The 14,331-nt window shown below is 41.3% G+C and overlaps 1 protein-coding gene across 1 annotated transcript in view; it reads right to left on the bottom strand.

Annotated features, from left to right (window-relative positions):
• The window catches only part of SEL1L3 (SEL1L family member 3), a 519,344-nt gene that overhangs the window by 235,215 nt on the left and 269,798 nt on the right, over positions 1 to 14,331 (bottom strand). The gene's annotated exons all lie outside the window — the stretch shown is intronic.

The raw sequence follows: 14,331 nt of genomic DNA, 5'->3' as shown, positions 1-14,331 counted from the left end.
GTATGATTAAAAAAAACTGCAATGCCTGAGTATACTCCAGGACTGTTGGTGTTGGAGCCTGTGGCTCCTAGGGCTCTTCATGACAAGTGGCCTGTTCATTATCGAATCTTTGAGAAAAAGGGTGAGTGCAACTATCTGGTTGACCATAACACTCCCAGGAACCCTCATCGGTTCCTGCATGTCAATAGATTGAAACCCTCCCATGACAGAGCAGGCATAACCATGTAACTGGTCATGGATGAGGGAAAAGAGGAGGAAACTGAGCCAGTGCCCGGCCTCCTCTCCAGCAATGTGCAAGATGGGTTAGTGGTGGGAGTTGTACTCTCTCCTAAATTTACAGCCCAGCAGCACAGTGACTGCAAGCAGGTGCTGGGGCAGTTTGCTGGTCTGTTCTGTTTGACCAGGTATCACTGATTGGTGTGTGAACCACATTGACACTAGTAACAGCCCACCTGTCATAAATAAACTGTATAGCTTGCCTGACCAGGTCAGAGCCAGTATCAAGGCGGAGGTGGCTAAAATGCTGGAGTTGTACGTAATTGACCCTCTGACAGTCCATGGACCAGCCCAGTAGTGATGGTGCCAAAACCTACTCCCCAGGGGGGAAGACGGAGTTAAGGTTATGTGTGGACTACAGAGGACTAAATGCAGTCACTAATACTGATGCACACCCTATATGCTGATGAACTAATTGATAGGTTAGGGGATGATGCGGATCAGCTCATTGTTAGGTTAGGGGCTGCTAAGTATCTGAGTACGTTTTGTGCGACTTCATGCTACTGGCAGATTTCCCTCACTGAATGAGGAAAGGAGAGGTCAGCAAGCTCCACCAAAAATCCCCATGGATTATGTATTTGGCCAGGTGCATTGTTGGAATTGTGATCTAGACATCTAGGAGATTCCAGACTTTTGGATTGGTGATTTGGACACTTTGAACCTTCAAGGAGATCTTCAAGCAGCACCTCCTCCTGAAGTTTAGATTACTTTTGGTAAAAAGCTTCCTAAGGTGACCGACCCGACCGTGAAAGTTAAGCCAACTACCTTCAACTGCGACCCAGCCAGGATTTTAACTTATTTGTGCTGAAAGCTCCGGACTTCCAGGATTTGGTCAAGGCATTGTGGGAAGTCAAGCCAGCAAAACCTCTCCAAATCTGACATGCTGTGGTGGGTTGAGCTACTTCAGAAGAAAAAGCTCCAGAAAAGGTTTTAAGTGTGAAGGTAAAATTCTCCACACCAGAGGGGTATTACCAGTCTTAATGAATGCCTCTGCCACCTTCCAAAGGTTGGTGAACAGGGTCCTGTCTTGGTTGGAACCGTTCAGTGCAGCTTATCTGGATGATCTAGCTGTGCACAGGGAGGAACACTTAAACCACCTGAAGGAAGTGCTACAGGCCATTCAGCAGGCAGATCTGACTATTAAGGCCAGCAAGTGCCAAAAGGGGCAGAGTAGTGTAGCGCACCTGGGCCAAAATCCCAACAATTATGTATTGGACAGCTCCTACTACTAATACTCAGACACAGGTCAGGGTAATGCTTGGTCTGACTGAATACTATGGAAGATTCGTTCAGAACTATGGGACCATTTTGGCTCCCCTGACAGAACTTACTTCTAAGAAGAGGCCAAAGAAAGTTATGTAGACATCACAAAGATCGCATCGCAAGGATTTTCGATTGTTCAAGTAAATCATGAAAATGAAGTGATAGTAAAGGATTCATAACCCACCCGTGAGTGTGTCCCAATTATTTTCACATTGTAAAGTTGGAGAAGACCCTGACAACACACACCTGGCTGTTGGTCGCTGGCATTTTAAGGATGGTGTTGTGAAATATATATATATATATATATATATATATATATATATATATATATATATATATATATATATATATATATATATATATGTATATATATACATGTATATCACAAAGAGAGTCCCCAACATGGAGAGCCACACACAGGTGTGTATAGATCATTTATTCAGCTGGGCTGCCTTGCTCAACAGTCTTTGAAGCACACAGGATACAAAATGCCATAAAGTCCTTACGCGTTTCGAGCGTGCTTGGGCTCTTGATCACAGGTACTGGCAGTTTGGAAAAAGGCAGAGTACCGCCGCTCGTTTCCATCATCTAATATAGTTCCACCGAGTGGGCGTATAAGCTCAGTGTATGCTGGTGGATGGAGTCTGTATTATTGTTAATCACAGGTAAGTTCGGCTGCATTAGTCCAAAACATTTTCAATCACCACAGTGGGGCTGTGTGGTTCTCAGAAAGGCTGCATGACTGAAATGTCCCCACCAAACACACATCATTCCGTTACCCAAAGTATAAATGACTCCAGCGGACCAGCTCTTCGGGGGGGAAGGGGGGGGCTCTCCGTGACCTGGGAGGGCCGCACTTCAATTTGCATCACCAAAAAGAGAGTTCCCAAAATGGAGAGCCACGCACAGGTGTGTATAGATCATTATTTAGCCGGGTAGCCTTGCTTGACAGTCTTTGAAGCACAAAGGATACAAAATGCTATAAAGTCCTTACGTGTTTCGAGCGTGCTTGCACTCTTGATCACAGGTACTGGCAGTTTGTAGAAAGGCAGAGTACCGGCGCTCGTTTCCATCATCTAATATAGTTCCACTGAGTGGGCGTATAAGCTCAGTGTATGCTGGTGGATGGAGTTTGTATCATTGTTAATCACAGGTAAGTGCGGCAGCATTAGTCCAAAACATTTTCAATCACCACAGTGGGGCTGTGTCATTCTCAGAAATGCCGCATGACTGAAATGTCCCCACCTAACACACATCGTTCCCTTACCCGGTGGAACTATATTAGCTGATGGAAATGAACGGCGGTACTCTGCCTTTTTCCAAACTGCCAGTACCCGTGATCAAGAGTGCAAGCAAACTAGAAACGCATAAAGACTTTATGGCATTTTGAATCCTGTTTGCTTCAAAGACTTTTGATCAAGTCTGCCCGGCTGAATAAATGATCTATACACACCTGTGCGTGGCTCTCCATGTTGGGAACTCTCTTTTTTGTGACAGGACTCACTGTTGTATTTTGACTTACTCCCTACCAGGTTGGAATTATCACCGGTTCAGGGACATGAGTGACCTTGGAACATACCACTAAGCGCGGAAGAGTCGGAGACCACTGTTTATCTGGCAAAACACGTGTCGGCTGGCTCTTTTGTGGCATGACCAATTAAAGAAACTAGGGGCCCGATGTAGGTGAAATAGATTTACCGATTTTACATTACCGAATTTTACCGATTCGGTAATTTAAAATTGGTAAATCTATGGGGTCGACATGTAGGTATTCCAGATGTGCTGGAATACCGAATCGGATAATTTCGGTATTTACCGATGCCCATTTATTCCTATGGGCTTTGAAGCCCATAGGAATGAATGGGCATTACGATTCGGTATTTACCGAATCGGTAAATACCGATTTTCACAAGGGTGCAGGGGGTGTCACTTTGACACCCTCTGGCACCCCCAAAACAGGCTCGGGTGCCATGTGGCAGGCATACATGCCCTAAGGGCAGGTCTGCCTGTCACATGGCATAGGTGTGCATGCACACATGTGCATGCACACCGGAATCGGTATTTTACCATCAAATTGGATTTGATGGTAAAATACCGAATCGGTAAGGCTCCTGGGACTCTGAAGAGTCCCACCTACATATGGGTGGCTCAGATTCGGTAAATTTACCGATTTATTATTTTACCGAATCGGTAAAATTACCGAATCGGTAATTTTACCGATTCGGTAAAATAATGCCCCCTACATACCAATCACCTATTTACCGATCGGTAACGGACGAAAATATCGATTTTCGGCCACTACCGACCGACCTACATCGGGCCCTAGGATACCAACATTGATTTTTGTTCCAGTTGTTTTCAAAATCACTTCTACATTGTTTTCTTTATATTGTATGTGTGCACGGGACTGTTGCTACTTGTACATGTGTTAGGATATTCCTACACAAATTAAGGGGTTATTAGGGTCTCCCCTTCCCTGTTAGCACCATACTTAATTGTTTTATGTACAACACACCAACGTTAATTAGCTGAGTGCCATCACTTCCTGTATACTAAAACCCTATTCTCTTGCATCATATCGCCCACAAAGCCATCCATGGCCAGGCACCAGTATATATTAAGGAGCGCCTAGGGAACTATGTGCCAAGATGTACCCTTAGGCCATCCAAGGAAGGCCTACTAACCTGCCCATGATTCAAAACAACCTCAAAAGGCGACAGAGCCTTTTCTGTATTGATCCCCCAACTTTGGAATAGTCTACCAGAGAGCCTACGTAAGGAATCCGCCCTTCTACCATTCAGGAAAAGTCTCAAGACTCTTCTATTGATAGAGGCTTTGGCCACATCAGGTGCCCTGACCGGGAGCATGTACATTGGACCTTTGGCGGGGTTTTAGCTAATCTCTCGCAGCGCTAAGAGACCTGTCGGTGATTATGCGCTCTATAAATCCCAGTTAACATAACATAAAATAACAATACAACAGAAATCTAAATTCTAGTATTAGGGATGACGAGAAGAATGAGAATTTCAAACTCAGAGGGATACTTAAAGAATGCAAGATTTTTTGTCAGGCCCTATACAATGCTCAGAACTTTTGCATACAAGAAACTATACACACATACTTAGATTCAGTCGGTACGCGCCATCTTAATAGTTCAGATTATGACACAGACGCAGCAATTTATCTCAATGACAGACCTTCTTCCCCCCTTCTCTTACAGGTAATGATGGCCATTGAAATTGGAACTCCCATTCCAAACGTATTCAACTCTATCAGTATAGCAATTTTCCTCAAAAAGGGCAACCCGCTGATGAAAGAGGATCATACTGGCTTATATTGCTAATTAATTCAGATGCTAACATTTATTCAAATATTCTTGTCAATTTTTTAGTTTCTATGATTGGAACAACAACATGGGTAGTTCCTGGGTAAGACACTGCCATTCACACAAACATGGGTAATTCTATTGTTGATACAGCCAATACTCTGTATAAGCCTGCCGGTATGACTCTCTTGGATGCAAAAAAAAGCTTATGATATAATTTCATGACCCTGTCTCTAGATTGTTATTAAAAGGATTGATTTTGGGAAGAGATTCTCATCTGAGTCATAGCACTGCATGAACAACCTGTGGCAAAAATGGTGTAATCTAGGCAGGCTTCTGAATCTTTCCAAAATAATAGAGAGAAACTGCAGTGCTGCGCAATGTCCAAACTGCTGTTTGCTATCTATTTAAAATCCTATTTATTTCGTATTTGTAATCAAAAGGATATAATCTCAATAGAACTGAGTGGGGTAGAAATAAAGACTAATGGATATGCTAATGATGTGGCTTTATTCTCCGTAGACACTCTTAGAGCCACCCCACATATAAAAGCCTAGGCAGCTACATTTGGTGCTATTTCTGGGTGTAAATTAAATTCTCATAAAACCCTAAATTACTACTACTCTCATTCCCTATCCCAGGAGCAGGACTACTCAGTTTCAGGACATGAACTACAGGCTATGACAGAGGCATGCATGGAGTGGAGATATGTATTACTAGGAGCTGGACACCCCTTCAAGATCAGAACTTACAAGCACTAAAAATCATTCAGTGCTGGAACATTTGTAAGGCTTGCAGGGCTTTTATTTTTCTTAATTTTATTTTTGCGTGACTTTTATCCCTTAAACTTTAAATAATGTGGCTGATGTGGTTTCTTGTCAATACCTTCAGGAGACTGAGTTTAGATCTCAAACTATCCTTCCTCCCAACCCAATCATGTCTCTCCTAACTTCCTTCTTGTAGACTGTCCGGATAGTCCAATGGTGGCCCAAGCAAAAAGAAGTTATTAAACTTTCTTTACCCAACAAGAAAGGGTTGTTCTTCCTTGGAACTTCCCTTTAGGGTTACTTCAACCTTTGAGGATTGCTCTGGGACCATGTCATATCATTGGTATGGAATACTTGGTGGCACTAACTTCCTCCGAAGCAAAGATGACTATTTTGATAACTGTAAAATCATATTCAAAGATGGCAAATTGTTCTGCTTTTAACAAATTACTCAGTGCTAAAGAAAAGTTATTTTGTCATAGCCAAAATATCTACAGAATTCATGGCTGCCCAGACAAAAATATTTCTGATAGGTGACCTCAGCTTGTCTCACATTTGTTTTAAACGTTTTGTACAGCCCTAGGGATAACTAGAACCTTGTGCTCTAGGTTTCATCCAAGAACTAATTGACTCACATAGAGGCCCAATGAAACCCTTGAACAATATTCAGAAGATTTTGTAGTGCCACAAGTGATTACTGGGTACTCTTATTCCCCTTTGCTGAGTTTGCCTTTATTAGCAGTGCCCATACTGTCACCAAAGTATATCCCTTTTTAAGACTCGTCCTACATAACGTGCATGCGTTCCATAGGAGGGGACCTCATGTTATCGACTTGCTTTGTGGGCCAAAACGTGCACGCGTTGCCATCAATGACAACGAGTGCCCGTTAAGCGATCTACTTGCGGGAGCGTGTGCCGCCAAATGGCAGCCGCTCCCGCAAGTGCAGGCCCCCTCCTCCCCCCTGCTTCTAAGAGATAAACGGGCATTTCCCTGTAGGAGCGGCATGCATCAGTTTGTAAGCCTGCAGCAAACCTCCATGTCTGCACCTTTGGGCATGGAAGAGAACAGGATGCCTGTGCGCCTGCTCAGACTGTAGCCTTCAGCCTGACAGCAGGGTTAAGCATACACTGTAGCCTTCAGCATTGGTAAATAGCCACAGTACTCTTTAGTATGTATTCTAGCCGTGCTCTAGTCAGCGCGTATCGCTTATGAGAAGTTCCAGGAACATTTAAAAATTAAACCGGTGTTATATGTGTGGACCCCCACTTGGCTCACAACAAATTAAATGGTGTCGCCTTTATTATTGATCCCCGTTGTCACAGTGCCACTCGTCAGTTTATGACATAGGAGCGTATTGGAACAGCTACTGACCTTTGTTCTAATATGGCTACAGAACGGGGTACACAAGGCAGTTTTACTGCGCAGATGCTACAGCAAGCCATGGGCTGGTGGGCTGTATCAAGAGGGGTTATTGTGATCCATTATGGTGGGCCTGGCATAGCCGCCAAAGATGTCCACAACAGGAGAAGAAGCAGGGTTGGGAGGCGATCACTGAGGCGTCCAGAACGCTGTGTTCGGACCAGCAGTTAGAAGGAGGAACACCGTCCATCCTTGCGTTGAAGCACAGACCGGCGACCATAACAAGTAGATCTTAACTACCCTGTTCAGCGAAATGCATGTGCGCAGTTCAGAGAGCACTTCACGAAGCGCAAGCGCACAGAAGAGGAGAGCTGTGTCAATCGTCAAACAAGGCAAAGAAAGGACGCTCGCTTCCTGTGATTAAATCCCCTGCAGGGATCTGAACCCTGAGGTGTGAGGCAGGTGAGAATGCTTCTGTCAGAGCTGCATGGCTGCTGCTGTCTTTTTGGGGTGCAAAGGGCGACTTCGGTCCTAGTATCTCAATGCTTGCCCAACGTTCATAGTGCACAGTAGGAGGGATTGTTTTTCCTTCTCTAGTATGACCCTCTTTTGTTGTCATATAGCGACTGTTGGTGCATCTTAGCCTTAAGATCGGGAAGTCAGCCATGCAGAGAGAAGCACCTTGTGTATCGGTATTTATGTTTTTACTATGATCCGATTCAACCCTGAACTGATGGCCAATGTATTATGTTTACATTGGATATCGACTTTTTGGAAAACAATCTTTGATCTAAAGCTAGATCAATGTTCAGATTAAGTTGCACGCCGTTCGAACACAGTTATCTTCTGATGGCTTTCGATGTGTTCCTATAGTGCTAAACATGTTTCCTTGAGGTTGTTTCTCAGCACTTGTGATACATTCACAGGGGTACCAACCGCCCCTGAGTTGCAGCGGTCAGATTTATTGGTCCAAGCGCTTGTTCAAAATGCCGATACGAATAAGCAATCAAATTGGACTGCAACCCATAACAACCTACTAAGCAATATTGTTGTAAGAAGTGTTCTGTCCTTCAAGATGAGTTCAGGGACATATTGGAACTTCAAGCCCTCTTTCGTTAATAAGAAACATACTCAAAGATGGCACTAAGAGGTAGGATATGTATTTTAAAATCCTAAGCTAGTGCATAAAACACGAATGGAAACCATACAAAATAAAAAAAGTACTGCAGCGAAACTTAAGTGTAAACAACAAGAAAAAGTCTAGCATAATTATTATTTTGATATGGTCTTTTCTCCCCACTATCTTGTCCTTCTAAAGCTGGTTATACAAAAGCGTGCTTGCTGCGCACCTGTTGTCAAGTAAATATACTAGATAGCTGGTCGGTGCGAGTAAAAACCTGTGATGAGTACCCTTAGGACATATACACAATTCATGACATTTGGGAGATGTGGACGTTTGTACTGAGTAGAGGGTATGCTATCCTGTTTTATTTCACTGTCATACGTTTGTACTTCATTTCACCATAACAAGTCCCAAAAGCATGCTGGTAGAGATGTGTTGCACACTGAAGTGCCCTTTTTCAGTCAGAAACATTAACTGCTTAATCTATAAGTGGTTCTGCTTTGTCAGTTACCTCAAATAACATATTCAATTATGGCCAAAGTCCTAATGAATAAAGAGAAAACAAAACATAGTAGACACTCTTTCCAGTTTTTACAGAGTTTATGTTGCCACTATTTTATTTAAATAATGAAATTCACATATCATTGTCCTATAGTTTAAATATCTTTTGGTTATCAAAATATTTGTTGTAGTTTCAACAGTGGTGTCTCTTTGAGATGAAAATTGTTTATCTAAAATGTCAACATTATTAAGTTAAATCTAATCCATGCTACAAAATTAAACCATGGTACTAACATTGAATGCTTTGATAGAAATACAAAAGACTTCTTATACATAATCTAAATTATCACCTTTTATGGTTGCTTCAGGAATGAGGACCCAGTGGTTATTTTGTAACATAAGTGCAGTTTCCACCTCGTTTGATCAGTAACATGATCATTATCCTTGAATTTTAAGTTAGCTTAATGCGGAGGTACATGATTTGGTTAGGTAACGATCAGGTATTCAGTGATTGGTGTCTCCATTTGTAATAGTTCCTGTATGGTCCACTGTCCATATTCCCAGTGGACACAGCACTCTGTGTGTATCAATGCTGTACACATAATTAATGGGTGTACCTGGGCTAACATCTGGGGAAAGTCAGTATCACATCTCTAGTATTGAAAAATGCATCTTTGTCTTTCTTCAAAAGGTATAGCTAGCATTTGCAGTTAACCATATCAAAGGTGACACTGGATATTCTTTCAGGAAGCTTGTGCTTAATGTTTGTTAACCTCGGAGCCCTACAGGAAGGTGACACTGACGCTTGTCTGTTATAAGTTTTTATCTAAATCCAAAGAGTGCCAAAGCATTTAAGATGTTACTTCTCTGCAGAGATTATTGGATGATGGATCACTGACATAATATCGAATACAAAAATATGGAATTACCAAAATATCGATGACAAAATATAGAATACAAAAATATCTAAGTCGTATCTACAAACAGGTAAGTACAAAAATATTGAATCAAAAATATAGTTAAAAAATTACAGTTAGTCAAAATATTGATTTTTTCTAAATGTCTTAAAGTAATTTAAAATTAATTAAATAATAAATATAATGAACTAAAACATACTTAAAATACTTAAATAACCTTAAAATTAGTACATAATTAATTTAAGTTAAAAAAATAAACATAATTTTTTTAATACATATCTATAGTAACGTAATATTAATAAAAAATATACAATATTTTTACTGTAGGATAGCGGGAGGGTAAAATTTACTATTACCACTCCAGTGAGTGAAACCGTAGGGAAAGCGTTGGATAGCAGAGGGGTAAAAATTACTATTCCGACTCCAGCGAGTGCAACAGCAGGGAAAGCGTTGGATAGCGTAGGGGTAAACATTAATATTCCCACTCCAGAGAGTGCAACAGTAGGGAAAGCGTTGGATAGCGTAGGGTTAAAAAATACTATTACCACTCCAGAGAGTGCAACAGTAGGGAAAGCGCTGGATAGCGTAGGGGTAAACATTACTATTCCCAATCCAGAGAGTGCAACAGTAGGGAAAGCGTTGGATAGCGGGAGGGTAAAAATTACTTTTCCCACTCCAGAGAGTGCAACAGTAGGGAAAGCGTTGGATAGCGGGAGGGTAATAATTACTATTCCCATTCCAGACAGTGCAAAGTAGAGAAAGTGTTGGATAGCGTAGGGGTAAAAATTACTATTCCTACTCCAGTGAGTTTAACAGTAGGGAAAGTAATGATTTAAAATATTAATACAAATAAATTAAATATCAATACCAATAAAACATTAATTAAAACGAATTACAGTTTAAAATTATGTAATAATTAATTAATTAGACATACAAATAAATATTAGTTATTCAAAAGTAATTACCTATTCATAATTAACAACTAATTAATTTTCAATAACAAAAACTAATTAATTAGAAAAATTAATACCAACTAATAATTAATAAACAGTAAATTAACAATACACAAAACATATTTTTAATATGTAATTATTTATAATTAAATTACTTCCCACCCTATTCCCCTATAAACCCACAATCCGCTACAGAAAATAAATTAATATTGTAATTATCAATTAATCAATTATTACAAACTAAATACCAATTAATACAAATTAATTATCAAATAAAAATTAATAAACAATACATTAAAAAATAAATACCAATAAACAATACATTAAAAATCGATACTAATAAAAAAATTCAAAGAATTTACTTAATTACAATTAAATTACTTCCCACCCTATTCCCCTATAAACCCACAACCCGCTACAGAAAATACATTAATAAAATTAACATATTATCCATTAATCAATTATTAAAAATTAATTACCAATTAAAAATTAATTAACAATAATTTCAAAATGAATACCAATACATAAATAAAAATATTTAATTATTTACAATTAAATTACTTCATACCCTATTCCTCTATAAACCCACAACCCGCTACAGAACTAAAACGCAAAATTACATTAAAAATAATAAGTAATTTCTAAAAATTAATATTTAATTTAATATAATTAAATTACTTCCCACCCTATTTCCCTATAAACCCACAACCCGCTACAGATTAAAATTCCGCAAAAAGTAAATAACAAAAAATTCATCACTTAAAATAAATTAAAAAAATAATATATACCTTTCACACATATACAAATATACAAAACACTAAAACATTCGATATTATTAAAAATTAGATACATTTTAATACCTATATTATATAATTCGATATTTTGACATTCTATATTTTGAAAATGGTTATTATATTACTTACCTTCAATTCGATATTTTTCACCACTATATTGAGTCCATTCGATATTTTGTCCATTCTACATTTTAACTTCGATATTATGGCTATTCTATATTTTTAATTCGATATTATGTCTAGTTACTTTGGTTGATACATCTTAATTTTCTGTTTTTAGCAGATTCTTTGGCTTAAAAAAAAGAGTGTAGCTGTTCTTTAGTAAGTTCATTGACTTAATTTTTAGCCATCATTAGCACTTCTTGTTACTGTGTTCCTTGTATGAATTGTGAATCCTATTTGATTACTTCACATTCAAAATTTGATTTTAGACTGCAGTGGATTTTTACTGACCCATTAGCCTTTCGCTTATGTTATTGAGGTGTGCACTAGAAGCATATGAACTACTACTGACAGCTGAAGGTTTTCTTTTAAAGTTACTCTATAGTATATTAGTTTGAACTAAAAAATGCCTGTCAAGAAAAGTGATATTTTTTTTTCTTTTTTTTCATTTTTAACATAACTTGCAACTGAGTTCAAGATATAAAACACACATGTCAACAGTCACCACGTCCGTGGCGACACACTGTGTAGAGCCACAAACACATTGAGATGGAGCTATGAGGTACGTCATATCTGTGATAAATCACACTCTCCCCCACCCAGGTCGCACACCCTCCTATTCCCTGTCTATTTCCCCTCCTCCTCCTCATCTGAGCTTGTATTTTCCTCTTCCGGCAATGGGTCACACAATTCCCCTCTGTATATATTCCATGCAGTCCACACTTTGTTCCATTTACGGGGGCAGGCCCTAATCACATATACCGCCCGCTCTGCAAACATCAGCATGTCCATGTTCCTGCTCCACTGTGTCAACGTGGGCAAGTCTGATGCGCCCCAGTGTGCCCCATATGTGGCCATATCTAGATAAGTCGGTCGGTTCCCATATATCCAATAGACATTTACGTGGTTCTGGTACCAGGGAAACTTGAAGTGTTTGTGAGATAGTGCGCATCACCTGTCGCCAGTATTCAGCTATGCGTGGGCAGTCCCAGAGTGTATGAAGCAGTGTACCTTCCTCACCACAGCCACGAAGACAGAATGAGTGTGGCGCTCTGTGTAGTTTATGTAGCATGGGTCTAGTATAATATATGCGATGTAGGATTTTAAGTTGTACTAATCTGTATTTAGCCGAGATTCCCACCTCTTTCGGGGTTGCTAGTGCCTCATTCCATTCCGTGTCATCGATGTCGCCAACTTCCTCCACCCACCTCTCCCGCAGCTTCAGTGTAGGGTCTGTCAGGTAATTTAGCAGTTTCCGGTATGTAAGTGAAGTCGCACCATGTTGCATGTAGTCAGTGAGTACTCTGACCTCCAACGGTGATGATTCTGGGACATCGGTGTCTGCCAGTATCGCCTGTAATAATGCATGCCTGATCTGCACATATCTGTAGATTTCGTTTGGTCCCAGGTCATATTGTTGCTGGAGCAGGGTGAATGGGACCACGGTGTCCTTATCCCACAGATCCCCCACAGTGGATATGCCGATGCTATCCCATTGTGCAAACCCCTTACTTTGTCTCAGACGCCCTAGTGCCTTCGTGTCCCAGAGCGGGGTGAGTTTAGTGATCTTTCCCTTCCATCCCAGCTTCGCCAGCGCCGCGTGCCACAACATGGCCGGGTGTCTCGTGGGTCCTATCAGTCTTGTTGCCTGGTGTTTGTTGTAGTTCCTAGTTGCGCCCTGTCAGTCCTGTAGGCTGGGTCGTCCCTCGGATTGTGTATCCACTGGTTCACAATTTTAAGTTGTGCAGCCCAATAGTACAGCTGTAGGTTTGGAAATGCAATCCCCCCCTCATACCGAGTTCTGGTCAACTTGATATGGGCAATGCGTGCTGGTCGATTACTCCACAGTAAGTTGGAGACCAACGCTGTGACCTGTTGGAAGTAGCGCGGCGTGACCGGGTATGGGTTGTTTTCCAGGGCGTATAGGAATCTCGGAAGCGCCATCATTTTATAGAGGGCTGCTCGCCCGAGGTGGGTCAGTGGTAGGATCGCCCAATGTTTCACGTCAGTACGGAGACGCTCCAAGGGAGGTTTTACATTTTTATCGAAGAATTCCGAAGCGTTGTCGGTGATATGTATGCCAAGATACCTGAAGGAGCCTGATATTAGCATAAGCGGCAATCTGCTGCGAGTGAGGGTTGCGGCCCCTTCAAAATGTATATTACTGATTTCGACCTATTTAGCGTGTACCCTGATGTTTTCCCGTGCGTGTCACAAAGCGTAAGGAGTGCTGGGATGCCCCTGTTCGGGTCAGTTAAGTAGATCAACATATCATCAGCGTAGAGTAACACTCGGTCTTCCCATCCCTCTTTCCAACTAATTCCTTTTAATAACTGCGGCGTCCTAATCAGCGTCGCCAGAGGCTTCAAAACCAAGGCGAAGAGCAAGGGGGACAGGTGGCAGTCATGACGGGTTCCCCTTACCAACGGGAATGTGTGTGAGATGTGGCTGTTGGCGGTGACCTGAGCGACTGGGTTGGCGTACAAGAGACGGATCCAGGCAATGTGCTTAGGGCCAAAGCCCATATGGGACAAGACTGCGAACAAGTACTCCCACTCTACCATATTGAACGCCATTTTGGCATCCAAGAAGAGGATTACCGCCACCTCCGATAATGAAGGGGCTCGTGACAGGATCCCGTGTACACGCCTGAAATTAAGGGCCGTGCTCCTATTAGGCATGAAGCCCGATTGATCCGGGTGGATCAGCATTTGGAGATGGTTCATTAGTCTATTAGCCAACAGTTTTGCGAGAATTTTTGCTTCAGCATTAAGAAGGGATATCGGGAGTTAGAGATGAGCAATCCGCCGGCGGTTTACCGGGTTTTGGTATGGCTATGATCGTTGCGGTACGTTGTTCCAGCGGGAGTTCCGCTTTTGCCAAGCTCTCC

Source organism: Lissotriton vulgaris, chromosome 3_2 (assembly GCF_964263255.1).
Source record: "Lissotriton vulgaris chromosome 3_2, aLisVul1.2, whole genome shotgun sequence".
Classification (NCBI taxonomy): Eukaryota; Metazoa; Chordata; class Amphibia; order Caudata; family Salamandridae; genus Lissotriton; species Lissotriton vulgaris.
Note: the sequence above shows the minus strand (reverse complement) of the source record. Positions and strands in the feature narration are given on the sequence as shown.